The following is a 24,115-nucleotide window of genomic DNA, read 5'->3' on the forward strand; positions in this document are numbered from 1 at the left end:
AGCCAGCTAGGCTTATTTAGAGCATTGCTAACAAGTTGAAGTTCAGAATCTGTTTCCATAGTGTAGTGGTTATCACGTTTGCCTCACACGCAAAAGGTCCCTGGCTCGAGACGGGGTGGAAACATCACCATTTTCTTTGTATTTGTAATAAAAACTGAGAATCGAAAAGATTGTTTTCACAAATAACACCTCCCCGTCGGGGAATTCAACCCCGGTCTTCCCCGTGACAGGGGGAGATACTATCCACTATACTAACTAGGAAAGAAGGGCTATACAACTACCTATGGGTCCGGTGTAGAGGGGAACCTGTCCTCGAAAACTGGAAAAGCCAGACAGCTAGTTTGATTTCCGGCAGTGCTAACAAGTTTAAGTTAAGTTTGTCTTTCCATAGTGTAGTGGTTATCACGTTCGCCTCACACGCGGAAGGTCCCTGGATCGAGACCGGGTGGAAACATGACCATTTTCTTTGTATTTGCAATGAAAACTGATCATCCAAAAGATTGTTTTCTCAAACACCACCTCCCCGTCAGGGAATCGAACCCCGGTCTTCCCCGTGACAGGGGGAGATACTATCCACTATACTAACGAGGAAAGAAGGGCAACAATACTACTCACTGGTTGGGGGTAGAAGGGAACCTGTCCTTGAAAACTGGAAAAGCCAGCCAGCTAGGCCTATTTAGAGCATTGTTAACAAGTTTAACTTCAGATTCTGTTTCCATAGTGTAGTGGTTATCAAGTTTGCCTTTCAAGAAACAGGTCCCTGGCTCGAGACCGGGTGGAAACATGACCATTTTCTTTGTATTTGCAATAAAAACTTGGCATCGAAAAGATTGTTTTCACAAACACCACCTCCCCGTCGGGGAATCGAACCCCGGTCTTCCCCGTGACAGGGGGAGATACTATCCACTATACTAACGAGGAAAGAAGGGCTATAATACTACTCACTGGTTGGGGGTAGAGGGGAACCTGTCCTTGAAAACTGGAAAAGCCAGCCAGCTAGGCTTATTTAGAGCATTGCTAACATGTTGTAGTTAAAGTCTGTTTCCATAGTGTGGTGGTTGTCACGTTCGCCTCACACGCGAAAGGTCCCTGGCTCGAGACCGGGTGGAAACATCACCATTTTCTTTGTATTTGTAATAAAAACTGAGAATCGAAAATATTGTTTTCACAAATAACACCTACCCGTCGGGGAATTCAACCCCGGTCTTCCCCGTGACAGGGGGAGATACTATCCACTATACTAACTAGGAAAGAAGGGCTATACAACTACCTATGGGTCGGGTGTAGAAGGCAACCTGTCTTTGAAAACTGGAAAAGCCAGCCAGCTAGGCTGATTTTCAGCAGTGCTAACAAGTTTAAGCTCAAATTCTGTTTCCATAGTGTAGTGGTTATCACGTTCCCCTTACACGCGAAAGGTCCCTGGCTCGAGACCGGGTGGAAACATGACCATTTTCTTTGTATTTGCAATGAAACCTGATCATCCAAAAGATTGTTTTCTCAAACACCACCTCCCCGTCGGGGAATCGAACCCCGGTCTTCCCCGTGACAGGGGGAGATACTATCCACTATACTAACGAGGAAAGAAGGGCTATACTACTACTCCTTGGTCGGGGGTAGAGGGGAACCTGTCCTTGAAAACTGGAAAAGCCAGCCAGCTAGGCTTATTTAGAGCATTGCTAACAAGTTGAAGTTCAGAATCTGTTTCCATAGTGTAGTGGTTATCACGTTTGCCTCACAAGCGAAAGGTCCCTGGCTCGAGACCGGGTGGAAACATCACCATTTTCTTTGTATTTGTAATAAAAACTGAGAATCGAAAAGATTGTTTTCACAAATAACACCTCCCCGTCGGGGAATTCAACCCCGGTCTTCCCCGTGACAGGGGGAGATACTATCTAATATATTAACTGGGAAAGAAGGGCTATACTACTACCTCCTGGTTGGGGGTAGAAGGGAACCTGTCCTTGAAAACTGGAAAAGCCAGCCAGCTAGGCCTATTTAGAGCATTGTTAACAAGTTTAACTTCAGATTCTGTTTCCATAGCTTAGTGGTTATCAAGTTTGCCTTTCAAGAAACAGGTCCCTGGCTCGAGACCGGGTGGAAACATGACCATTTTCTTTGTATTTGCAATGAAAACTGATCATCCAAAAGATTGTTTTCACAAATAACACCTCCCCGTCGGGGAATCGAACCCCGGACTTCCCCGTGACAGGGGGAGATACTATCCACTATACTAACGAGGAAAGAAGGGTAACACTACTACTCACTGGTCGGGGGTAGAGGGGAACCTGTCCTTGAAAACTGGAAAAGCCAGCCAGCTAGGCTTATTTAGAGCATTGCTAACAAGTTGAAGTTCAGAGTCTGTTTCCATAGTGTAGTGGTTATCATGTTTCCCTCACACGCGAAATGTCCCTGGCTCGAGACCGGGTGGAAACATGACCATTTTCTTTTTATTTGTAATAAAAATTAAGCATCGAAAAGATTGTTTTCACAAATAACACCTCCCCGTCGGGGAATTCAACCCCTGGTCTTCCCCGTGACAGGGGGAGATACTATCCACTATACTAACGAGGAAAGAAGGGTTATACAACTACCTCCTGGTCGGGTGTAGAAGGCAACCTGTCTTTGAAAACTGGAAAAGCCAGCCAGCTAGGCTGATGTTCAGCAGTGCTAACAAGTTTAAGCTCAAATTCTGTTTCCATAGTGTAGTGGTTATCACGTTCGCCTTACACGCGAAAGGTCCCTGGCTCGAGACCGGGTGGAAACATGACCATTTTCTTTGTATTTGCAATGAAAACTGATCATCCAAAAGATTGTTTTCTCAAACACCACCTCCCCGTCGGGGAATCGAACCCCGGTCTTCCCCGTGACAGGGGGAGATACTATCCACTATACTAACGAGGAAAGAAGGGCTATACTACTACTCCCTGGTCGGGGGTAGAGGGGAACCTGTCCTTGAAAACTGGAAAAGCCAGCCAGCTAGGCTTATTTAGAGCATTGCTAACAAGTTGAAGTTCAGAATCTGTTTCCATAGTGTAGTGGTTATCACGTTTCCCTCACACGCGGAAGGTACCTGGCTCGAGACCTGGTGGAAACATGACCATTTTCTTTGTATTTGTAATAAAAATTGAGCATCGAAAAGATTGTTTTCACAAATAACACCTCCCCGTCGGGGAATTCAACCCCGGTCTTCCCCGTGACAGGGGGAGATACTATCCACTATACTAACTAGGAAAGAAGGGCTTTTCAACTACCTCCTGGTTGGGTGTAGAGGGGAACCTGTCCTCGAAAACTGGAAAAGCCAGCCAGCTAGTTTGATTTCTGGCAGTGCTAACAAGTTTAAGTTAAGTTTGCCTTTCCATAGTGGAGTGGTTATCACGTTTGCCTCACACGCGAAAGGTCCCTGGCTTGAGACCGGGTGGAAACATCACCATTTTTCTTTGTATTTGTAATAAAAACTGAGCATCGAAAAGTTTGTTTTCACGAATACCACCTCCCCGTCGGGGAATTCAACCCCGGTCTTCCCCGTGACAGGGGGAGATACTATCCACTATACTAACTAGGAAAGAAGGGCTATACAACTACCTATGGGTCGGGTGTAGAAGGCAACCTGTCTTTGAAAACTGGAAAAGCCAGCCAGCTAGGCTGATTTTCAGCAGTGCTAACAAGTTTAAGCTCAAATTCTGTTTCCATAGTGTAGTGGTTATCACGTTCCCCTTACACGTGAAAGGTCCCTGGCTCGAGACCGGGTGGAAACATGACCATTTTCTTTGTATTTGCAATGAAACCTGATCATCCAAAAGATTGTTTTCTCAAACACCACCTCCCCGTCGGGGAATCGAACCCCGGTCTTCCCCGTGACAGGGGAAAATACTATCCACTATACTAACGAGGAAAGAAGGGCTATACTACTACTCCCTGGTCGGGGCTAGAGGGGAACCTGTCCTTGAAAACTGGAAAAGCCAGCCAGCTAGGCTTATTTAGAGCATTGCTAACAAGTTTAACTTCAGATTCTGTTTCCATAGCTTAGTGGTTATCAAGTTTGCCTTTCAAGAAACAGGTCCCTGGCTCGAGACCGGGTGGAAACATGACCATTTTCTTTGTATTTGCAATAAAAACTGGGCATCGAAAATATTGTTTTCACAAATAACACCTCCCCGTCGGGGAATCGAACCCCGGACTTCCCCGTGACAGGGGGAGATACTATCCACTATACTAACGAGGAAAGAAGGGTAACACTACTACTCACTGGTCGGGGGTAGAGGGGAACCTGTCCTTGAAAACTGGAAAAGCCAGCCAGCTAGGCTTATTTAGAGCATTGCTAACAAGTTGAAGTTCAGAGTCTGTTTCCATAGTGTAGTGGTTATCATGTTTCCCTCACACGCGAAATGTCCCTGGCTCGAGACCGGGTGGAAACATGACCATTTTCTTTTTATTTGTAATAAAAATTAAGCATCGAAAAGATTGTTTTCACAAATAACACCTCCCCGTCGGGGAATTCAACCCCGGTCTTCTCCGTGACAGGGGGAGATACTATCCACTATACTAACGAGGAAAGAAGGGCTATACAACTACCTCCTGGTCGGGTGTAGAAGGCAACCTGTCTTTGAAAACTGGAAAAGCCAGCCAGCTAGGCTGATTTTCAGCAGTGCTAACAAGTTTAAGCTCAAATTCTGTTTCCATAGTGTAGTGGTTATCACGTTCGCCTTACACGCGAAAGGTCCCTGGCTCGAGACCGGGTGGAAACATGACCATTTTCTTTGTATTTGCAATGAAAACTGATCATCCAAAAGATTGTTTTCTCAAACACCACCTCCCCGTCGGGGAATCGAACCCTGGTCTTCCCCGTGACAGGGGTAGATACTATCCACTATACTAACGAGGAAAGAAGGGCTATACTACTACTCCCTGGTTGGGGGTAGAGGGGAACCTGTCCTTGAAAACTGGAAAAGCCAGCCAGCTAGGCTTATTTAGAGCATTGCTAACAAGTTGAAGTTCAGAATCTGTTTCCATAGTGTAGTGGTTATCACGTTCGCCTCACACGCGAAAGGTCCCTGGCTCGAGACCGGGTGGAAACATCACCATTTTCTTTGTATTTGTAATAAAAACTGAGAATCGAAAAGATTGTTTTCACAAATAACACCGCCCCGTCGGGGAATTCATCTCCGGTCTTCCCCGTGACAGGGGGAGATACTATCCACTATACTAACTAGGAAAGAAGGGCTATACAACTACCTATGGGTCCGGTGTAGAGGGGAACCTGTCCTCGAAAACTGGAAAAGCCAGACAGCTAGTTTGATTTCCGGCAGTGCTAACAAGTTTAAGTTAAGTTTGTCTTTCCATAGTGTAGTGGTTATCACGTTCGCCTCACACGCGGAAGGTCCCTGGATCGAGACCGGGTGGAAACATGACCATTTTCTTTGTATTTGCAATGAAAACTGATCATCCAAAAGATTGTTTTCTCAAACACCACCTCCCCGTCAGGGAATCGAACCCCGGTCTTCCCCGTGACAGGGGAAGATACTATCCACTATACTAACTAGGAAAGAAGGGCTATACAACTACCTCCTGGTCGGGTTTAGAAGGCAACCTGTCTTTGAAAACTGGAAAAGCCAGCCAGCTAGGCTGATTTTCAGCAGTGCTAACAAGTTTAAGCTCAAATTCTGTTTCCAGAGTGTAGTGGTTATCACGTTCCCCTTACACGCGAAAGGTCCCTGGCTCGAGACCGGGTGGAAACATGACCATTTTCTTTGTATTTGCAATGAAACCTGATCATCCAAAAGATTGTTTTCTCAAACACCACCTCCCCGTCGGGGAATCGAACCCCGGTCTTCCCCGTGACAGGGGAAAATACTATCCACTATACTAACGAGGAAAGAAGGGCTATACTACTACTCCCTGGTCGGGGCTAGAGGGGAACCTGTCCTTGAAAACTGGAAAAGCCAGCCAGCTAGGCTTATTTAGAGCATTGCTAACAAGTTGAAGTTCAGAATCTGTTTCCATAGTGTAGTGGTTATCACGTTTGCCTCACACGCGAAAGGTCCCTGGCTCGAGACCGGGTGGAAACATCACCATTTTCTTTGTATTTGTAATAAAAACTGAGAATCGAAAAGATTGTTTTCACAAATAACACCTCCCCGTCGGGGAATTCAACCCCGGTCTTCCCCGTGACAGGGGGAGATACTATCTACTATATTAACTGGGAAAGAAGGGCTATACTACTACCTCCTGGTTGGGGGTAGAAGGGAACCTGTCCTTGAAAACTGGAAAAGCCAGCCAGCTAGGCTGATTTTCAGCAGTGCTAACAAGTTTAAGCTCAAATTCTGTTTCCATAGTGTAGTGGTTATCACGTTCGCCTTACACGCGAAAGGTCCCTGGCTCGAGACCGGGTGGAAACATGACCATTTTCTTTGTATTTGCAATGAAAACTGATCATCCAAAAGATTGTTTTCTCAAACACCACCTCCCCGTCGGGGAATCGAACCCCGGTCTTCCCCGTGACAGGGGGAGATACTATCCACTATACTAACGAGGAAAGAAGGGCTATACTACTACTCCCTGGTCGGGGGTAGAGGGGAACCTGTCCTTGAAAACTGGAAAAGCCAGCCAGCTAGGCTTATTTAGAGCATTGCTAACAAGTTGAAGTTCAGAATCTGTTTCCATAGTGTAGTGGTTATCACGTTTCCCTCACACGCGGAAGGTACCTGGCTCGAGACCTGGTGGAAACATGACCATTTTCTTTGTATTTGTAATAAAAATTGAGCATCGAAAAGATTGTTTTCACAAATAACACCTCCCCGTCGGGGAATTAAACCCCGGTCTTCCCCGTGACAGGGGGAGATACTATCCACTATACTAACTAGGAAAGAAGGGCTTTTCAACTACCTCCTGGTTGGGTGTAGAGGGGAACCTGTCCTCGAAAACTGGAAAAGCCAGCCAGCTAGTTTGATTTCTGGCAGTGCTAACAAGTTTAAGTTAAGTTTGCCTTTCCATAGTGGAGTGGTTATCACGTTTGCCTCACACGCGAAAGGTCCCTGGCTTGAGACCGGGTGGAAACATCACCATTTTTCTTTGTATTTGTAATAAAAACTGAGCATCGAAAAGTTTGTTTTCACGAATACCACCTCCCCGTCGGGGAATTCAACCCCGGTCTTCCCCGTGACAGGGGGAGATACTATCCACTATACTAACTAGGAAAGAAGGGCTATACAACTACCTCCTGGTTGGGGGTAGAGGGGAACCTGTCCTCGAAAACTGGAAAAGCCAGCCAGCTAGGCTGATTTAGAATATTGCTATCAAGGTGAAGTTCAGAGTCTGTTTCCATAGTGTAGTGGTTATCACGTTCGCTTCACATGCGAAATGTCCCTGGCTCGAGACGGGGTGGAAACATCACCATTTTCTTTGTATTTGTAATAAAAACTGAGAATCGAAAAGATTGTTTTCACAAATAACACCTCCCCGTCGGGGAATTCAACCCCGGTCTTCCCCGTGACAGGGGGAGATACTATCCACTATACTAACTAGGAAAGAAGGGCTATACAACTACCTATGGGTCCGGTGTAGAGGGGAACCTGTCCTCCAAAACTGGAAAAGCCAGACAGCTAGTTTGATTTCCGGCAGTGCTAACAAGATTAAGTTAAGTTTGTCTTTCCATAGTGTAGTGGTTATCACGTTCGCCTCACACGCGGAAGGTCCCTGGATCGAGACCGGGTGGAAACATGACCATTTTCTTTGTATTTGCAATGAAAACTGATCATCCAAAAGATTGTTTTCTCAAACACCACCTCCCCGTCAGGGAATCGAACCCCGGTCTTCCCCGTGACAGGGGGAGATACTATCCACTATACTAACGAGGAAAGAAGGGCAACACTACTACTCACTGGTTGGGGGTAGAAGGGAACCTGTCCTTGAAAACTGGAAAAGCCAGCCAGCTAGGCCTATTTAGAGCATTGTTAACAAGTTTAACTTCAGATTCTGTTTCCATAGTGTAGTGGTTATCAAGTTTGCCTTTCAAGAAACAGGTCCCTGGCTCGAGACCGGGTGGAAACATGACCATTTTCTTTGTATTTGCAATAAAAACTTGGCATCGAAAAGATTGTTTTCACAAACACCACCTCCCCGTCGGGGAATCGAACCCCGGTCTTCCCCGTGACAGGGGGAGATACTATCCACTATACTAACGAGGAAAGAAGGGCTATAATACTACTCACTGGTTGGGGGTAGAGGGGAACCTGTCCTTGAAAACTGGAAAAGCCAGCCAGCTAGGCTTATTTAGAGCATTGCTAACATGTTGTAGTTAAAGTCTGTTTCCATAGTGTGGTGGTTGTCAAGTTCGCTTCACATGTGAAAGGTCCCTGGCTCGAGACCGGGTGGAAACATGACCATTTTCTTTGAATTTGTAATAAAAACTGAGCATCGAAAAGATTGTTTTCACAAATACCACCTCCCCGTCGGGGAATTCAACCCTGGTCTTCCCCGTGACTGGGGGAGATACTATCCACTATACTAACTAGGAAAGAAGGGCTGTACAACTACCTATGGGTCGGGTGTAGAGGGGAACCTGTCCTCGAAAACTGGAAAAGCCAGCCAGCTAGTTTGATTTCCGGCAGTGCTAACAAGTTTAAGTTAAGCGTGTGTTACCATAGTGTAGTGGTTATCACGTTCGCCTAACACGCGAAAGGTCCCCGGCTCGAGACCGGGTGGAAACATGACCATTTTTCTTTGTATTTGTAATAAAAAACTGAGCATCAAAAAGTTTGTTTTCACAAATACCACCTGCCCGTCGGGGGATTCAACCCCGGTCTTCCCCGTGATAGGGGAAGATACTATCCACTATACTAACGAGGAAAGAAGGGCTATACAACTACCTCCTGGTCGGGTTTAGAAGGCAACCTGTCTTTGAAAACTGGAAAAGCATGCCAGCTAGGCTGATTTTCAGCAGTGCTAACAAGTTTAAGCTCAAATTCTGTTTCCATAATGTAGTGGTTATCACGTTCGCCTTACACGCGAAAGGTCCCTGGCTCGAGACCGGGTGAAAACATGACCATTTTCTTTGTATTTGCAATGAAAACTGATCATCCAAAAGATTGTTTTCACAAACACCACCTCCCCGTCGGGGAATCGAACCCCTGTCTTCCCCGTGACAGGGGGAGATACTATCCACTATACTAACGAGGAAAGAAGGGCTATACTACTACTCCCTGGTCGGGGGTAGAGGGGAACCTGTCCTTGAAAACTGGAAAAGCCAGCCAGCTAGGCTTATTTAGAGCATTGCTAACAAGTTGAAGTTCAGAATCTGTTTCCATAGTGTAGTGGTTATCACGTTCGCCTCACACGCAAAAGGTCCCTGGCTCGAGACCGGGTGGTAACATCACCATTTTCTTTGTATTTGTAATAAAAACTGAGAATCGAAAAGATTGTTTTCACAAATAACACCTCCCCGTCGGGGAATTCAACCCCGGTCTTCCCCGTGACAGGGGGAGATACTATCTACTATACTAACTAGGAAAGAAGGGCTATACTACTACCTCCTGGTTGGGGGTAGAAGGGAACCTGTCCTTGAAAACTGGAAAAGCCAGCCAGCTAGGCCTATTTAGAGCATTGTTAACAAGTTTAACTTCAGATTCTGTTTCCATAGCTTAGTGGTTATCAAGTTTACCTTTCAAGAAACAGGTCCCTGGCTTGAGACCGGGTGGAAACATGACCATTTTCTTTGTATTTGCAATAAAAACTGGGCATCGAAAAGGTTGTTTTCACAAAAACCACCTCCCCGTCAGGGAATCGAACCCCGGTCTTCCCCGTGACAGGGGGAGATACTATCCACTATACTAACGAGGAAAGAAGGGCAACACTACTACTCACTGGTCGGGGGTAGAGGGGAACCTGTCCTTGAAAACTGGAAAAGCCAGCCAGCTAGGCTTATTTAGAGCATTGCTAACAAGTTGAAGTTCAGAGTCTGTTTCCATAGTGTAGTGGTTATCACGTTTCCCTCACACGCGAAAGGTCCCTGGCTCGAGACCTGGTGGAAACATGACCATTTTCTTTGTATTTGTAATAAAAATTGAGCATCGAAAAGATTGTTTTCACAAATAACACCTCCCCGTCGGGGAATTCAACCCCGGTCTTCCCCGTGACAGGGGGAGATACTATCCACTATACTAACTAGGAAAGAAGGGCTATACAACTACCTATTGGTCGGGTGTAGAGGTGAACCTGTCCTCGAAAACTGGAAAAGCCAGCCAGCTAGTTTGATTTCCGGCAGTGCTAACAAGTTTAAGTTAAGTTTGTCTTTCCATAGTGTAGTGGTTATCACGTTCGCCTCACACGCGGAAGGTCCCTGGATCGAGACCGGGTGGAAACATGACCATTTTCTTTGTATTTGCAATGAAAACTGATCATCCAAAAGATTGTTTTCTAAAACACCACCTCCCCGTCAGGGAATCGAACCCCGGTCTTCCCCGTGACAGGGGAAGATACTATCCACTATACTAACTAGGAAAGAAGGGCTATACAACTACCTCCTGGTCGGGTTTAGAAGGCAACCTGTCTTTGAAAACTGGAAAAGCCAGCCAGCTAGGCTGATTTTCAGCAGTGCTAACAAGTTTAAGCTCAAATTCTGTTTCCATAATGTAGTGGTTATTACGTTCGCCTTACACGCGAAAGGTCCCTGGCTCGAGACCGGGTGGAAACATGACCATTTTCTTTGTATTTGCAATGAAAACTGATCATCCAAAAGATTGTTTTCACAAACACCACCTCCCCGTCGGGGAATCGAACCCCCGTCTTCCCCGTGACAGGGGGAGATACTATCCACTATACTAACGAGGAAAGAAGGGCTATACTACTACTCCCTGGTCGGGGGTAGAGGGGAACCTGTCCTTGAAAACTGGAAAAGCCAGCCAGCTAGGCTTATTTAGAGCATTGCTAACAAGTTGAAGTTCAGAATCTGTTTCCATAGTGTAGTGGTTATCATGTTTGCCTCACACGCGAAAGGTCCCTGGCTCGAGACCGGGTGGAAACATCACCATTTTCTTTGTATATGTAATAAAAACTGAGAATCGAAAAGATTGTTTTCACAAATACCACCTCCCCGTCGGGAAATTCAACCCCGGTCTTCCCCGTGACAGGGGGAGATACTATCCACTATACTAACGAGGAAAGAAGGGCTATACAACTACCTCCTGGTCGGGTGTAGAAGGCAACCTGTCTTTGAAAACTGGAAAAGCCAGCCAGCTAGGCTGATTTTCAGCAGTGCTAGCAAGTTTAAGCTCAAATTCTGTTTCCATAGTGTAGTGGTTATCACGTTCCCCTTACACGCGAAAGGTCCCTGGCTCGAGACCGGGTGGAAACATGACCATTTTCTTCGTATTTGCAATGAAAACTAATCATCCAAAAGTTTGTTTTCTCAAACACCACCTCCCCGTCGGGGAATCGAACCCCGGTCTTCCCCGTGACAGGGGGAGATACTATCCACTATACTAACGAGGAAAGAAGGGCTATACTACTACTCCCTGGTCGGGGGTAGAGGGGAACCTGTCCTTGAAAACTGGAAAAGCCAGCCAGCTAGGCTTATTTAGAGCATTGCTAACAAGTTGAAGTTCAGAATCTGTTTCCATAGTGTAGTGGTTATCACGTTTGCCTCACACGCGAAAGGTCCCTGGCTCGAGACGGGGTGGAAACATCACCATTTTCTTTGTATTTGTAATAAAAACTGAGAATCGAAAAGATTGTTTTCACAAATAACACCTCCCCGTCGGGGAATTCAACCCCGGTCTTCCCCGTGACAGGGGGAGATACTATCCACTATACTAACTAGGAAAGAAGGGCTATACAACTACCTATGGGTCCGGTGTAGAGGGGAACCTGTCCTCCAAAACTGGAAAAGCCAGACAGCTAGTTTGATTTCCGGCAGTGCTAACAAGATTAAGTTAAGTTTGTCTTTCCATAGTGTAGTGGTTATCACGTTCGCCTCACACGCGGAAGGTCCCTGGATCGAGACCGGGTGGAAACATGACCATTTTCTTTGTATTTGCAATGAAAACTGATCATCCAAAAGATTGTTTTCTCAAACACCACCTCCCCGTCAGGGAATCGAACCCCGGTCTTCCCCGTGACAGGGGGAGATACTATCCACTATACTAACGAGGAAAGAAGGGCAACACTACTACTCACTGGTTGGGGGTAGAAGGGAACCTGTCCTTGAAAACTGGAAAAGCCAGCCAGCTAGGCCTATTTAGAGCATTGTTAACAAGTTTAACTTCAGATTCTGTTTCCATAGTGTAGTGGTTATCAAGTTTGCCTTTCAAGAAACAGGTCCCTGGCTCGAGACCGGGTGGAAACATGACCATTTTCTTTGTATTTGCAATAAAAACTTGGCATCGAAAAGATTGTTTTCACAAACACCACCTCCCCGTCGGGGAATCGAACCCCGGTCTTCCCCGTGACAGGGGGAGATACTATCCACTATACTAACGAGGAAAGAAGGGCTATAATACTACTCACTGGTTGGGGGTAGAGGGGAACCTGTCCTTGAAAACTGGAAAAGCCAGCCAGCTAGGCTTATTTAGAGCATTGCTAACATGTTGTAGTTAAAGTCTGTTTCCATAGTGTGGTGGTTGTCAAGTTCGCTTCACATGTGAAAGGTCCCTGGCTCGAGACCGGGTGGAAACATGACCATTTTCTTTGAATTTGTAATAAAAACTGAGCATCGAAAAGATTGTTTTCACAAATACCACCTCCCCGTCGGGGAATTCAACCCTGGTCTTCCCCGTGACAGGGGGAGATACTATCCACTATACTAACTAGGAAAGAAGGGCTGTACAACTACCTATGGGTCGGGTGTAGAGGGGAACCTGTCCTCGAAAACTGGAAAAGCCAGCCAGCTAGTTTGATTTCCGGCAGTGCTAACAAGTTTAAGTTAAGCGTGTGTTACCATAGTGTAGTGGTTATCACGTTCGCCTAACACGCGAAAGGTCCCCGGCTCGAGACCGGGTGGAAACATGACCATTTTTCTTTGTATTTGTAATAAAAAACTGAGCATCAAAAAGTTTGTTTTCACAAATACCACCTGCCCGTCGGGGGATTCAACCCCGGTCTTCCCCGTGATAGGGGAAGATACTATCCACTATACTAACGAGGTAAGAAGGGCTATACAACTACCTCCTGGTCGGGTTTAGAAGGCAACCTGTCTTTGAAAACTGGAAAAGCATGCCAGCTAGGCTGATTTTCAGCAGTGCTAACAAGTTTAAGCTCAAATTCTGTTTCCATAATGTAGTGGTTATCACGTTCGCCTTACACGCGAAAGGTCCCTGGCTCGAGACCGGGTGGAAAGATGACCATTTTCTTTGTATTTGCAATGAAAACTGATCATCCAAAAGATTGTTTTCACAAACACCACCTCCCCGTCGGGGAATCGAACCCCCGTCTTCCCCGTGACAGGGGGAGATACTATCCACTATACTAACGAGGAAAGAAGGGCTATACTACTACTCCCTGGTCGGGGGTAGAGGGGAACCTGTCCTTGAAAACTGGAAAAGCCAGCCAGCTAGGCTTATTTAGAGCATTGCTAACAAGTTGACGTTCAGAATCTGTTTCCATAGTGTAGTGGTTATCACGTTCGCCTCACACGCAAAAGGTCCCTGCCTCGAGACCGGGTGGTAACATCACCATTTTCTTTGTATTTGTAATAAAAACTGAGAATCGAAAAGATTGTTTTCACAAATAACACCTCCCCGTCGGGGAATTCAACCCCGGTCTTCCCCGTGACAGGGGAAGATACTATCCACTATACTAACTAGGAAAGAAGGGCTATACAACTACCTCCTGGTCGGGTTTAGAAGGCAACCTGTCTTTGAAAACTGGAAAAGCCAGCCAGCTAGGCTGATTTTCAGCAGTGCTAACAAGTTTAAGCTCAAATTCTGTTTCCATAATGTAGTGGTTATTACGTTCGCCTTACACGCGAAAGGTCCCTGGCTCGAGACCGGGTGGAAACATGACCATTTTCTTTGTATTTGCAATGAAAACTGATCATCCAAAAGATTGTTTTCACAAACACCACCTCCCCGTCAGGGAATCGAACCCCCGTCTTCCCCGTGACAGGGGGAGATACTATCCACTATACTAACGAGGAAAGAAGGGCTATACTACTACTCCCTGGTCGGGGGTAGAGGGGAACCTGTCCTTGAAAACTGGAAAAGCCAGCCAGCTAGGCTTATTTAGAGCATTGCTAACAAGTTGAAGTTCAGAATCTGTTTCCATAGTGTAGTGGTTATCATGTTTCCCTCACACGCGAAAGGTCCCTGGCTCGAGACCGGGTGGAAACATCACCATTTTCTTTGTATATGTAATAAAAACTGAGAATCGAAAAGATTGTTTTCACAAATACCACCTCCCCGTCGGGAAATTCAACCCCGGTCTTCCCCGTGACAGGGGGAGATACTATCCACTATACTAACGAGGAAAGAAGGGCTATACAACTACCTCCTGGTCGGGTGTAGAAGGCAACCTGTCTTTGAAAACTGGAAAAGCCAGCCAGCTAGGCTGATTTTCAGCAGTGCTAGCAAGTTTAAGCTCAAATTCTGTTTCCATAGTGTAGTGGTTATCACGTTCCCCTTACATGCGAAAGGTCCCTGGCTCGAGACCGGGTGGAAACATGACCATTTTCTTCGTATTTGCAATGAAAACTGATCATCCAAAAGTTTGTTTTCTCAAACACCACCTCCCCGTCGGGGAATCGAACCCCGGTCTTCCCCGTGACAGGGGGAGATACTATCCACTATACTAACGAGGAAAGAAGGGCTATACTACTACTCCCTGGTCGGGGGTAGAGGGGAACCTGTCCTTGAAAACTGGAAAAGCCAGCCAGCTAGGCTTATTTAGAGCATTGCTAACAAGTTGAAGTTCAGAATCTGTTTCCATAGTGTAGTGGTTATCACGTTTGCCTCACACGCGAAAGGTCCCTGGCTCGAGACGGGGTGGAAACATCACTATTTTCTTTGTATTTGTAATAAAAACTGAGAATCGAAAAGATTGTTTTCACAATTAACACCTCCCCGTCGGGGAATTCAACCCCGGTCTTCCCCGTGACAGGGGGAGATACTATCCACTATACTAACTAGGAAAGAAGGGCTATACAACTACCTATGGGTCCGGTGTAGAGGGGAACCTGTCCTCCAAAACTGGAAAAGCCAGACAGCTAGTTTGATTTCCGGCAGTGCTAACAAGATTAAGTTAAGTTTATCTTTCCATAGTGTAGTGGTTATCACGTTCGCCTCACACGCGGAAGGTCCCTGGATCGAGACCGGGTGGAAACATGACCATTTTCTTTGTATTTGCAATGAAAACTGATCATCCAAAAGATTGTTTTCTCAAACACCACCTCCCCGTCAGGGAATCGAACCCCGGTCTTCCCCGTGACAGGGGGAGATACTATCCACTATACTAACGAGGAAAGAAGGGCAACACTACTACTCACTGGTTGGGGGTAGAAGGGAACCTGTCCTTGAAAACTGGAAAAGCCAGCCAGCTAGGCCTATTTAGAGCATTGTTAACAAGTTTAACTTCAGATTCTGTTTCCATAGTGTAGTGGTTATCAAGTTTGCCTTTCAAGAAACAGGTCCCTGGCTCGAGACCGGGTGGAAACATGACCATTTTCTTTGTATTTGCAATAAAAACTTGGCATCGAAAAGATTGTTTTCACAAACACCACCTCCCCGTCGGGGAATCGAACCCCGGTCTTCCCCGTGACAGGGGGAGATACTATCCACTATACTAACGAGGAAAGAAGGGCTATAATACTACTCACTGGTTGGGGGTAGAGGGGAACCTGTCCTTGAAAACTGGAAAAGCCAGCCAGCTAGGCTTATTTAGAGCATTGCTAACATGTTGTAGTTAAAGTCTGTTTCCATAGTGTGGTGGTTGTCAAGTTCGCTTCACATGTGAAAGGTCCCTGGCTCGAGACCGGGTGGAAACATGACCATTTTCTTTGAATTTGTAATAAAAACTGAGCATCGAAAAGATTGTTTTCACAAATACCACCTCCCCGTCGGGGAATTCAACCCTGGTCTTCCCCGTGACAGGGGGAGATACTATCCACTATACTAACTAGGAAAGAAGGGCTGTACAACTACCTATGGGTCGGGTGTAGAGGGGAACCTGTCCTCGAAAACTGGAAAAGCCAGCCAGCTAGTTTGATTTCCGGCAGTGCTAACAAGTTTAAGTTAAGCGTGTGTTACCATAGTGTAGTGGTTATCACGTTCGCCTAACACGCGAAAGGTCCCCGGCTCGAGACCGGGTGGAAACATGACCATTTTTCTTTGTATTTGTAATAAAAAACTGAGCATCAAAAAGTTTGTTTTCACAAATACCACCTGCCCGTCGGGGGATTCAACCCCGGTCTTCCCCGTGATAGGGGAAGATACTATCCACTATACTAACGAGGAAAGAAGGGCTATACAACTACCTCCTGGTCGGGTTTAGAAGGCAACCTGTCTTTGAAAACTGGAAAAGCATGCCAGCTAGGCTGATTTTCAGCAGTGCTAACAAGTTTAAGCTCAAATTCTGTTTCCATAATGTAGTGGTTATCACGTTCGCCTTACACGCGAAAGGTCCCTGGCTCGAGACCGGGTGGAAACATGACCATTTTCTTTGTATTTGCAATGAAAACTGATCATCCAAAAGATTGTTTTCACAAACACCACCTCCCCGTCGGGGAATCGAACCCCCGTCTTCCCCGTGACAGGGGGAGATACTATCCACTATACTAACGAGGAAAGAAGGGCTATACTACTACTCCCTGGTCGGGGGTAGAGGGGAACCTGTCCTTGAAAACTGGAAAAGCCAGCCAGCTAGGCTTATTTAGAGCATTGCTAACAAGTTGAAGTTCAGAATCTGTTTCCATAGTGTAGTGGTTATCACGTTCACCTCACACGCAAAAGGTCCCTGGCTCGAGACCGGGTGGTAACATCACCATATTCTTTGTATTTGTAATAAAAACTGAGAATCGAAAAGATTGTTTTCACAAATAACACCTCCCCGTCGGGGAATTCAACCCCGGTCTTCCCCGTGACAGGGGGAGATACTATCTACTATACTAACTAGGAAAGAAGGGCTATACTACTACCTCCTGGTTGGGGGTAGAAGGGAACCTGTCCTTGAAAACTGGAAAAGCCAGCCAGCTAGGCCTATTTAGAGCATTGTTAACAAGTTTAACTTCAGATTCTGTTTCCATAGCTTAGTGGTTATCAAGTTTACCTTTCAAGAAACAGGTCCCTGGCTTGAGACCGGGTGGAAACATGACCATTTTCTTTGTATTTGCAATAAAAACTGGGCATCGAAAAGATTGTTTTCACAAAAACCACCTCCCCGTCGGGGAATCGAACCCCGGTCTTCCCCGTGACAGGGGGAGATACTATCCACTATACTAACGAGGAAAGAAGGGCAACACTACTACTCACTGGTCGGGGGTAGAGGGGAACCTGTCCTTGAAAACTGGAAAAGCCAGCCAGCTAGGCTTATTTAGAGCATTGCTAACAAGTTGAAGTTCAGAGTCTGTTTCCATAGTGTAGTGGTTATCACGTTTCCCTCACACGCGAAAGGTCCCTGGCTCGAGACCTGGTGGAAACATGACCATTTTCTTTGTATTTGTAATAAAAATTGAGCATCGAAAAGATTGTTTTCACAAATAACACCTCCCCGTCGGGGAATTCAACCCCGGTCTTCCCCGTGACAGGGGGAGATACTATCCACTATACTAACTAGGAAAGAAGGGCTATACAACTACCTACTGGTCGGGTGTAGAGGTGAACCTGTCCTCGAAAACTGGAAAAGCCAGCCAGCTAGTTTGATTTCCGGCAGTGCTAACAAGTTTAAGTTAAGTTTGTCTTTCCATAGTGTAGTGGTTATCACGTTCGCCTCACACGCGGAAGGTCCCTGGATCGAGACCGGGTGGAAACATGACCATTTTCTTTGTATTTGCAATGAAAACTGATCATCCAAAAGATTGTTTTCTCAAACACCACCTCCCCGTCAGGGAATCGAACCCCGGTCTTCCCCGTGACAGGGGAAGATACTATCCACTATACTAACTAGGAAAGAAGGGCTATACAACTACCTCCTGGTCGGGTTTAGAAGGCAACCTGTCTTTGAAAACTGGAAAAGCCAGCCAGCTAGGCTGATTTTCAGCAGTGCTAACAAGTTTAAGCTCAAATTCTGTTTCCATAATGTAGTGGTTATTACGTTCGCCTTACACGCGAAAGGTCCCTGGCTCGAGACCGGGTGGAAACATGACCATTTTCTTTGTATTTGCAATGAAAACTGATCATCCAAAAGATTGTTTTCACAAACACCACCTCCCCGTCGGGGAATCGAACCCCCGTCTTCCCCGTGACAGGGGGAGATACTATCCACTATACTAACGAGGAAAGAAGGGCTATACTACTACTCCCTGGTTGGGGGTAGAGGGGAACCTGTCCTTGAAAACTGGAAAAGCCAGCCAGCTAGGCTTATTTAGAGCATTGCTAACAAGTTGAAGTTCAGAATCTGTTTCCATAGTGTAGTGGTTATCACGTTCGCCTCACACGCGAAAGGTCCCTGGCTCGAGACCGGGTGGTAACATCACCATTTTCTTTGTATTTGTAATAAAAACTGAGAATCGAAAAGATTGTTTTCACAAATAACACCTCCCCGTCGGGGAATTCAACCCCGGTCTTCCCCGTGACAGGGGGAGATACTATCTACTATACTAACTAGGAAAGAAGGGCTATACTACTACCTCTTGGTTGGGGGTAGAAGGGAACCTGTCCTTGAAAACTGGAAAAGCCAGCCAGCTAGGCCTATTTAGAGCATTGTTAACAAGTTTAACTTCAGATTCTGTTTCCATAGCTTAGTGGTTATCAAGTTTACCTTTCAAGAAACAGGTCCCTGGCTTGAGACCGGGTGGAAACATGACCATTTTCTTTGTATTTGCAATAAAAACTGGGCATCGAAAAGATTGTTTTCACAAAAACCACCTCCCCGTCGGGGAATCGAACCCCGGTCTTCCCCGTGACAGGGGGAGATACTATCCACTATACTAACGAGGAAAGAAGGGCAACACTACTACTCACTGGTCGGGGGTAGAGGGGAACCTGTCCTTGAAAACTGGAAAAGCCAGCCAGCTAGGCTTATTTAGAGCATTGCTAACAAGTTGAAGTTCAGAGTCTGTTTCCATAGTGTAGTGGTTATCACGTTTCCCTCACACGCGAAAGGTCCCTGGCTCGAGACCTGGTGGAAACATGACCATTTTCTTTGTATTTGTAATAAAAATTGAGCATCGAAAAGATTGTTTTCACAAATAACACCTCCCCGTCGGGGAATTCAACCCCGGTCTTCCCCGTGACAGGGGGAGATACTATCCACTATACTAACTAGGAAAGAAGGGCTATACAACTACCTATTGGTCGGGTGTAGAGGTGAACCTGTCCTCGAAAACTGGAAAAGCCAGCCAGCTAGTTTGATTTCCGGCAGTGCTAACAAGTTTAAGTTAAGTTTGTCTTTCCATAGTGTAGTGGTTATCACGTTCGCCTCACACGCGGAAGGTCCCTGGATCGAGACCGGGTGGAAACATGACCATTTTCTTTGTATTTGCAATGAAAACTGATCATCCAAAAGATTGTTTTCTCAAACACCACCTCCCCGTCAGGGAATCGAACCCCGGTCTTCCCCGTGACAGGGGAAGATACTATCCACTATACTAAGTAGGAAAGAAGGGCTATACAACTACCTCCTGGTCGGGTTTAGAAGGCAACCTGTCTTTGAAAACTGGAAAAGCCAGCCAGCTAGGCTGATTTTCAGCAGTGCTAACAAGTTTAAGCTCAAATTCTGTTTCCATAATGTAGTGGTTATTACGTTCGCCTTACACGCGAAAGGTCCCTGGCTCGAGACCGGGTGGAAACATGACCATTTTCTTTGTATTTGCAATGAAAACTGATCATCCAAAAGATTGTTTTCACAAACACCACCTCCCCGTCGGGGAATCGAACCCCCGTCTTCCCCGTGACAGGGGGAGATACTATCCACTATACTAACGAGGAAAGAAGGGCTATACTACTACTCCCTGGTCGGGGGTAGAGGGGAACCTGTCCTTGAAAACTGGAAAAGCCAGCCAGCTAGGCTTATTTAGAGCATTGCTAACAAGTTGAAGTTCAGAATCTGTTTCCATAGTGTAGTGGTTATCACGTTTGCCTCACACGCGAAAGGTCCCTGGCTCGAGACCGGGTGGAAACATCACCATTTTCTTTGTATATGTAATAAAAACTGAGAATCGAAAAGATTGTTTTCACAAATACCACCTCCCCGTCGGGAAATTCAACCCCGGTCTTCCCCGTGACAGGGGGAGATACTATCCACTATACTAACGAGGAAAGAAGGGCTATACAACTACCTCCTGGTCGGGTGTAGAAGGCAACCTGTCTTTGAAAACTGGAAAAGCCAGCCAGCTAGGCTGATTTTCAGCAGTGCTAACAAGTTTAAGCTCAAATTCTGTTTCCATAGTGTAGTGGTTATCACGTTCCCCTTACACGCGAAAGGTCCCTGGCTCGAGACCGGGTGGAAACATGACCATTTTCTTCGTATTTGCAATGAAACCTGATCATCCAAAAGATTGTTTTCTCAAACACCACCTCCCCTTTGGGGAATCGAACCCCGGTCTTCCCCGTGACAGGGGGAGATACTATCCACTATACTAACGAGGAAAGAAGGGCTATACTACTACTCCCTGGTCGGGGGTAGAGGGGAACCTGTCCTTGAAAACTGGAAAAGCCAGCCAGCTAGGCTTATTTAGAGCATTGCTAACAAGTTGAAGCTCAGAATCTGTTTCCATAGTGTATTGGTTATCACGTTTGCCTCACACGCGAAAGGTCCCTGGCTCGAGACCGGGTGGAAACATCACCATTTTCTTTGTATTTGTAATAAAAACTGAGAATCGAAAAGATTGTTTTCACAAATAACACCTCCCCGTCGGGGAATTCAACCCCGGTCTTCCCCGTGACAGGGGGAGATACTATCTACTATATTAACTGGGAAAGAAGGGCTATACTACTACCTCCTGGTTGGGGGTAGAAGGGAACCTGTCCTTGAAAACTGGAAAAGCCAGCCAGCTAGGCCTATTTAGAGCATTGTTAACAAGTTTAACTTCAGATTCTGTTTCCATAGCTTAGTGGTTATCAAGTTTGCCTTTCAAGAAACAGGTCCCTGGCTCGAGACCGGGTGGAAACATGACCATTTTCTTTGTATTTGCAATAAAAACTGGGCATCGAAAATATTGTTTTCACAAATAACACCTCCCCGTCGGGGAATCGAACCCCGGACTTCCCCGTGACAGGGGGAGATACTATCCACTATACTAACGAGGAAAGAAGGGCTATAATACTACTCACTGGTTGGGGGTAGAGGGGAACCTGTCCTTGAAAACTGGAAAAGCCAGCCAGCTAGGCTTATTTAGAGCATTGCTAACAAGTTGAAGTTCAGAATGTTTTTCCATAGTGTAGTGGTTATCACGTTCGCCTCACACGCGAAAGGTCCCTGGCTCGAGACCGCGTGGAAACATCACCATTTTCTTTGTATTTGTAATAAAAACTGAGAATCGAAAAGATTGTTTTCACAAATAACGCCTCCCCGTCGGGGAATTCAACCCCGGTCTTCCCCGTGACAGGGGGAGATACTATCCACTATACTAACTAGGAAAGAAGGGCTATACAACTACCTATGGGTCCGGTGTAGAGGGGAACCTGTTCCTCGAAAACTGGAAAAGCCAGACAGCTAGTTTGATTTCCGGCAGTGCTAACAAGTTTAAGTTAAGTTTGTCTTTCCATAGTGTAGTGGTTATCACGTTCGCCTCACACGCGGAAGGTCCCTGGATCGAGACCGGGTGGAAACATGACCATTTTCTTTGTATTTGCAATGAAAACTGATCATCCAAAAGATTGTTTTCTCAAACACCACCTCCCCGTCAGGGAATCGAACCCCGGTCTTCCCCGTGACAGGGGGAGATACTATTTACTATACTAACGAGGAAAGAAGGGCAACACTACTACTCACTGGTTGGGGGTAGAAGGGAACCTGTCCTTGAAAACTGGAAAAGCCAGCCAGCTAGGCCTATTTAGAGCATTGTTAACAAGTTTAACATCAGATTCTGTTTCCATAGTGTAGTGGTTATCAAGTTTGCCTTTCAAGAAACAGGTCCCTGGCTCGAGACCGGGTGGAAACGTGACCATTTTCTTTGTATTTGCAATAAAAACTTGGCATCGAAAAGATTGTTTTCACAAACACCACCTCCCCGTCGGGGAATCGAACCCTGGTCTTCCCCGTGACAGGGGGAGATACTATCCACTATACTAACGAGGAAAGAAGGGCTATAATACTACTCACTGGTTGGGGGTAGAGGGGAACCTGTCCTTGAAAACTGGAAAAGCCAGCCAGCTAGGCTTATTTAGAGCATTGCTAACATGTTGTAGTTAAAGTCTGTTTCCATAGTGTAGTGGTTATCACGTTTCCCTCACACGCGAAATGTCCCTGGCTCGAGACCGGGTGGAAACATGACCATTTTCTTTGTATTTGTAATAAAAATTGAGCATCGAAAAGATTGTTTTCACAAATAACACCTCCCCGTCGTGGAAATCAACCCCGGTCTTCCCCGTGACAGGGGGAGATACTATCCACTATACTAACGAGGAAAGAAGGGCTATACAACTACCTCCTGGTCGGGTGTAGAAGGCAACCTGTCTTTGAAAACTGGAAAAGCCAGCCAGCTCGGCTGATTTTCAGCAGTGCTAACAAGTTTAAGCTCAAATTCTGTTTCCATAGTGTAGTGGTTATCACGTTCCCCTTACACGCGAAAGATCCCTGGCTCGAGACCGGGTGGAAACATGACCATTTTCTTTGTATTTGCAATGAAAACTGATCATCCAAAAGATTGTTTTCTCAAACACCACCTCCCCGTCGGGGAATCGAACCCCGGTCTTCCCCGTGACAGGGGGAGATACTATCCACTATACTAACGAGGAAAGAAGGGCTATACTACTACTCCCTGGTCGGGGGTAGAGGGGAACCTGTCCTTGAAAACTGGAAAAGCCAGCCAGCTAGGCTTATTTAGAGCATTGCTAACAAGTTGAAGTTCAGAATCTGTTTCCATAGTGTAGTGGTTATCACGTTTGCCTCACACGCAAAAGGTCCCTGGCTCGAGACGGGGTGGAAACATCACCATTTTCTTTGTATTTGTAATAAAAACTGAGAATCGAAAAGATTGTTTTCACAAATAACACCTCCCCGTCGGGGAATTCAACCCCGGTCTTCCCCGTGACAGGGGGAGATACTATCCACTATACTAACTAGGAAAGAAGGGCTATACAACTACCTATGGGTCCGGTGTAGAGGGGAACCTGTCCTCGAAAACTGGAAAAGCCAGACAGCTAGTTTGATTTCCGGCAGTGCTAACAAGTTTAAGTTAAGTTTGTCTTTCCATAGTGTAGTGGTTATCACGTTCGCCTCACACGCGGAAGGTCCCTGGATCGAGACCGGGTGGAAACATGACCATTTTCTTTGTATTTGCAATGAAAACTGATCATCCAAAAGATTGTTTTCTCAAACACCACCTCCCCGTCAGGGAATCGAACCCCGGTCTTCCCCGTGACAGGGGGAGATACTATCCACTATACTAACGAGGAAAGAAGGGCAACACTACTACTCACTGGTTGGGGGTAGAAGGGAACCTGTCCTTGAAAACTGGAAAAGCCAGCCAGCTAGGCCTATTTAGAGCATTGTTAACAAGTTTAACTTCAGATTCTGTTTCCATAGTGTAGTGGTTATCAAGTTTGCCTTTCAAGAAACAGGTCCCTGGCTCGAGACCGGGTGGAAACATGACCATTTTCTTTGTATTTGCAATAAAAACTTGGCATCGAAAAGATTGTTTTCACAAACACCACCTCCCCGTCGGGGAATCGAACCCCGGTCTTCCCCGTGACAGGGGGAGATACTATCCACTATACTAACGAGGAAAGAAGGGCTATAATACTACTCACTGGTTGGGGGTAGAGGGGAACCTGTCCTTGAAAACTGGAAAAGCCAGCCAGCTAGGCTTATTTAG

General features: G+C 46.1%; 43 non-coding genes across 43 annotated transcripts; 19 read left to right on the plus strand and 24 right to left on the minus strand.

Moving 5' to 3' along the window:
* Positions 1-519: 519 nt before the first annotated feature.
* On the minus strand, positions 520-591 carry trnad-guc (transfer RNA aspartic acid (anticodon GUC)). Its single transcript has one exon. It is a non-coding gene; the product is annotated as a tRNA-Asp (tRNA).
* A 258-nt stretch (positions 592-849) lies between these two features.
* Positions 850-921, minus strand: trnad-guc (transfer RNA aspartic acid (anticodon GUC)). Its single transcript has one exon. It is a non-coding gene; the product is annotated as a tRNA-Asp (tRNA).
* Positions 922-1,370: 449 nt separating this feature from the next.
* trnav-uac (transfer RNA valine (anticodon UAC)) lies at positions 1,371-1,443 on the plus strand. Its single transcript has one exon. It is a non-coding gene; the product is annotated as a tRNA-Val (tRNA).
* A 65-nt stretch (positions 1,444-1,508) lies between these two features.
* Positions 1,509-1,580, minus strand: trnad-guc (transfer RNA aspartic acid (anticodon GUC)). Its single transcript has one exon. It is a non-coding gene; the product is annotated as a tRNA-Asp (tRNA).
* Positions 1,581-1,700: 120 nt separating this feature from the next.
* On the plus strand, positions 1,701-1,773 carry trnav-cac (transfer RNA valine (anticodon CAC)). The gene has a single exon. It is a non-coding gene; the product is annotated as a tRNA-Val (tRNA).
* A 395-nt stretch (positions 1,774-2,168) lies between these two features.
* trnad-guc (transfer RNA aspartic acid (anticodon GUC)) lies at positions 2,169-2,240 on the minus strand. Its single transcript has one exon. It is a non-coding gene; the product is annotated as a tRNA-Asp (tRNA).
* A 451-nt stretch (positions 2,241-2,691) lies between these two features.
* trnav-uac (transfer RNA valine (anticodon UAC)) lies at positions 2,692-2,764 on the plus strand. The gene has a single exon. It is a non-coding gene; the product is annotated as a tRNA-Val (tRNA).
* A 65-nt stretch (positions 2,765-2,829) lies between these two features.
* trnad-guc (transfer RNA aspartic acid (anticodon GUC)) lies at positions 2,830-2,901 on the minus strand. Its single transcript has one exon. It is a non-coding gene; the product is annotated as a tRNA-Asp (tRNA).
* Positions 2,902-3,682: 781 nt separating this feature from the next.
* Positions 3,683-3,755, plus strand: trnav-uac (transfer RNA valine (anticodon UAC)). Its single transcript has one exon. It is a non-coding gene; the product is annotated as a tRNA-Val (tRNA).
* A 65-nt stretch (positions 3,756-3,820) lies between these two features.
* On the minus strand, positions 3,821-3,892 carry trnad-guc (transfer RNA aspartic acid (anticodon GUC)). Its single transcript has one exon. It is a non-coding gene; the product is annotated as a tRNA-Asp (tRNA).
* Positions 3,893-4,150: 258 nt separating this feature from the next.
* trnad-guc (transfer RNA aspartic acid (anticodon GUC)) lies at positions 4,151-4,222 on the minus strand. Its single transcript has one exon. It is a non-coding gene; the product is annotated as a tRNA-Asp (tRNA).
* Positions 4,223-4,672: 450 nt separating this feature from the next.
* On the plus strand, positions 4,673-4,745 carry trnav-uac (transfer RNA valine (anticodon UAC)). The gene has a single exon. It is a non-coding gene; the product is annotated as a tRNA-Val (tRNA).
* Positions 4,746-5,002: 257 nt separating this feature from the next.
* Positions 5,003-5,075, plus strand: trnav-cac (transfer RNA valine (anticodon CAC)). The gene has a single exon. It is a non-coding gene; the product is annotated as a tRNA-Val (tRNA).
* Positions 5,076-5,800: 725 nt separating this feature from the next.
* On the minus strand, positions 5,801-5,872 carry trnad-guc (transfer RNA aspartic acid (anticodon GUC)). Its single transcript has one exon. It is a non-coding gene; the product is annotated as a tRNA-Asp (tRNA).
* A 120-nt stretch (positions 5,873-5,992) lies between these two features.
* On the plus strand, positions 5,993-6,065 carry trnav-cac (transfer RNA valine (anticodon CAC)). Its single transcript has one exon. It is a non-coding gene; the product is annotated as a tRNA-Val (tRNA).
* Positions 6,066-6,322: 257 nt separating this feature from the next.
* trnav-uac (transfer RNA valine (anticodon UAC)) lies at positions 6,323-6,395 on the plus strand. Its single transcript has one exon. It is a non-coding gene; the product is annotated as a tRNA-Val (tRNA).
* A 65-nt stretch (positions 6,396-6,460) lies between these two features.
* On the minus strand, positions 6,461-6,532 carry trnad-guc (transfer RNA aspartic acid (anticodon GUC)). The gene has a single exon. It is a non-coding gene; the product is annotated as a tRNA-Asp (tRNA).
* A 1,249-nt stretch (positions 6,533-7,781) lies between these two features.
* Positions 7,782-7,853, minus strand: trnad-guc (transfer RNA aspartic acid (anticodon GUC)). Its single transcript has one exon. It is a non-coding gene; the product is annotated as a tRNA-Asp (tRNA).
* A 258-nt stretch (positions 7,854-8,111) lies between these two features.
* On the minus strand, positions 8,112-8,183 carry trnad-guc (transfer RNA aspartic acid (anticodon GUC)). The gene has a single exon. It is a non-coding gene; the product is annotated as a tRNA-Asp (tRNA).
* Positions 8,184-8,632: 449 nt separating this feature from the next.
* Positions 8,633-8,705, plus strand: trnav-aac (transfer RNA valine (anticodon AAC)). Its single transcript has one exon. It is a non-coding gene; the product is annotated as a tRNA-Val (tRNA).
* A 1,057-nt stretch (positions 8,706-9,762) lies between these two features.
* Positions 9,763-9,834, minus strand: trnad-guc (transfer RNA aspartic acid (anticodon GUC)). Its single transcript has one exon. It is a non-coding gene; the product is annotated as a tRNA-Asp (tRNA).
* Positions 9,835-10,944: 1,110 nt separating this feature from the next.
* On the plus strand, positions 10,945-11,017 carry trnav-cac (transfer RNA valine (anticodon CAC)). The gene has a single exon. It is a non-coding gene; the product is annotated as a tRNA-Val (tRNA).
* Positions 11,018-11,274: 257 nt separating this feature from the next.
* On the plus strand, positions 11,275-11,347 carry trnav-uac (transfer RNA valine (anticodon UAC)). The gene has a single exon. It is a non-coding gene; the product is annotated as a tRNA-Val (tRNA).
* Positions 11,348-11,412: 65 nt separating this feature from the next.
* On the minus strand, positions 11,413-11,484 carry trnad-guc (transfer RNA aspartic acid (anticodon GUC)). Its single transcript has one exon. It is a non-coding gene; the product is annotated as a tRNA-Asp (tRNA).
* Positions 11,485-12,072: 588 nt separating this feature from the next.
* Positions 12,073-12,144, minus strand: trnad-guc (transfer RNA aspartic acid (anticodon GUC)). Its single transcript has one exon. It is a non-coding gene; the product is annotated as a tRNA-Asp (tRNA).
* A 258-nt stretch (positions 12,145-12,402) lies between these two features.
* Positions 12,403-12,474, minus strand: trnad-guc (transfer RNA aspartic acid (anticodon GUC)). Its single transcript has one exon. It is a non-coding gene; the product is annotated as a tRNA-Asp (tRNA).
* Positions 12,475-12,923: 449 nt separating this feature from the next.
* On the plus strand, positions 12,924-12,996 carry trnav-aac (transfer RNA valine (anticodon AAC)). The gene has a single exon. It is a non-coding gene; the product is annotated as a tRNA-Val (tRNA).
* A 1,579-nt stretch (positions 12,997-14,575) lies between these two features.
* Positions 14,576-14,648, plus strand: trnav-uac (transfer RNA valine (anticodon UAC)). Its single transcript has one exon. It is a non-coding gene; the product is annotated as a tRNA-Val (tRNA).
* A 65-nt stretch (positions 14,649-14,713) lies between these two features.
* Positions 14,714-14,785, minus strand: trnad-guc (transfer RNA aspartic acid (anticodon GUC)). Its single transcript has one exon. It is a non-coding gene; the product is annotated as a tRNA-Asp (tRNA).
* A 588-nt stretch (positions 14,786-15,373) lies between these two features.
* trnad-guc (transfer RNA aspartic acid (anticodon GUC)) lies at positions 15,374-15,445 on the minus strand. The gene has a single exon. It is a non-coding gene; the product is annotated as a tRNA-Asp (tRNA).
* A 258-nt stretch (positions 15,446-15,703) lies between these two features.
* On the minus strand, positions 15,704-15,775 carry trnad-guc (transfer RNA aspartic acid (anticodon GUC)). The gene has a single exon. It is a non-coding gene; the product is annotated as a tRNA-Asp (tRNA).
* Positions 15,776-16,224: 449 nt separating this feature from the next.
* trnav-aac (transfer RNA valine (anticodon AAC)) lies at positions 16,225-16,297 on the plus strand. Its single transcript has one exon. It is a non-coding gene; the product is annotated as a tRNA-Val (tRNA).
* Positions 16,298-16,556: 259 nt separating this feature from the next.
* On the plus strand, positions 16,557-16,629 carry trnav-uac (transfer RNA valine (anticodon UAC)). Its single transcript has one exon. It is a non-coding gene; the product is annotated as a tRNA-Val (tRNA).
* Positions 16,630-17,354: 725 nt separating this feature from the next.
* Positions 17,355-17,426, minus strand: trnad-guc (transfer RNA aspartic acid (anticodon GUC)). Its single transcript has one exon. It is a non-coding gene; the product is annotated as a tRNA-Asp (tRNA).
* Positions 17,427-18,536: 1,110 nt separating this feature from the next.
* On the plus strand, positions 18,537-18,609 carry trnav-cac (transfer RNA valine (anticodon CAC)). Its single transcript has one exon. It is a non-coding gene; the product is annotated as a tRNA-Val (tRNA).
* A 395-nt stretch (positions 18,610-19,004) lies between these two features.
* On the minus strand, positions 19,005-19,076 carry trnad-guc (transfer RNA aspartic acid (anticodon GUC)). The gene has a single exon. It is a non-coding gene; the product is annotated as a tRNA-Asp (tRNA).
* A 1,110-nt stretch (positions 19,077-20,186) lies between these two features.
* Positions 20,187-20,259, plus strand: trnav-cac (transfer RNA valine (anticodon CAC)). The gene has a single exon. It is a non-coding gene; the product is annotated as a tRNA-Val (tRNA).
* Positions 20,260-20,516: 257 nt separating this feature from the next.
* On the plus strand, positions 20,517-20,589 carry trnav-uac (transfer RNA valine (anticodon UAC)). The gene has a single exon. It is a non-coding gene; the product is annotated as a tRNA-Val (tRNA).
* Positions 20,590-21,314: 725 nt separating this feature from the next.
* trnad-guc (transfer RNA aspartic acid (anticodon GUC)) lies at positions 21,315-21,386 on the minus strand. The gene has a single exon. It is a non-coding gene; the product is annotated as a tRNA-Asp (tRNA).
* A 1,440-nt stretch (positions 21,387-22,826) lies between these two features.
* On the plus strand, positions 22,827-22,899 carry trnav-uac (transfer RNA valine (anticodon UAC)). Its single transcript has one exon. It is a non-coding gene; the product is annotated as a tRNA-Val (tRNA).
* A 65-nt stretch (positions 22,900-22,964) lies between these two features.
* On the minus strand, positions 22,965-23,036 carry trnad-guc (transfer RNA aspartic acid (anticodon GUC)). The gene has a single exon. It is a non-coding gene; the product is annotated as a tRNA-Asp (tRNA).
* Positions 23,037-23,624: 588 nt separating this feature from the next.
* Positions 23,625-23,696, minus strand: trnad-guc (transfer RNA aspartic acid (anticodon GUC)). Its single transcript has one exon. It is a non-coding gene; the product is annotated as a tRNA-Asp (tRNA).
* A 258-nt stretch (positions 23,697-23,954) lies between these two features.
* Positions 23,955-24,026, minus strand: trnad-guc (transfer RNA aspartic acid (anticodon GUC)). Its single transcript has one exon. It is a non-coding gene; the product is annotated as a tRNA-Asp (tRNA).
* Positions 24,027-24,115: the final 89 nt, after the last annotated feature.

This window comes from Vanacampus margaritifer, chromosome 4 (assembly GCF_051991255.1).
Source record: "Vanacampus margaritifer isolate UIUO_Vmar chromosome 4, RoL_Vmar_1.0, whole genome shotgun sequence".
Lineage (NCBI taxonomy): Eukaryota > Metazoa > Chordata > Actinopteri > Syngnathiformes > Syngnathidae > Vanacampus > Vanacampus margaritifer.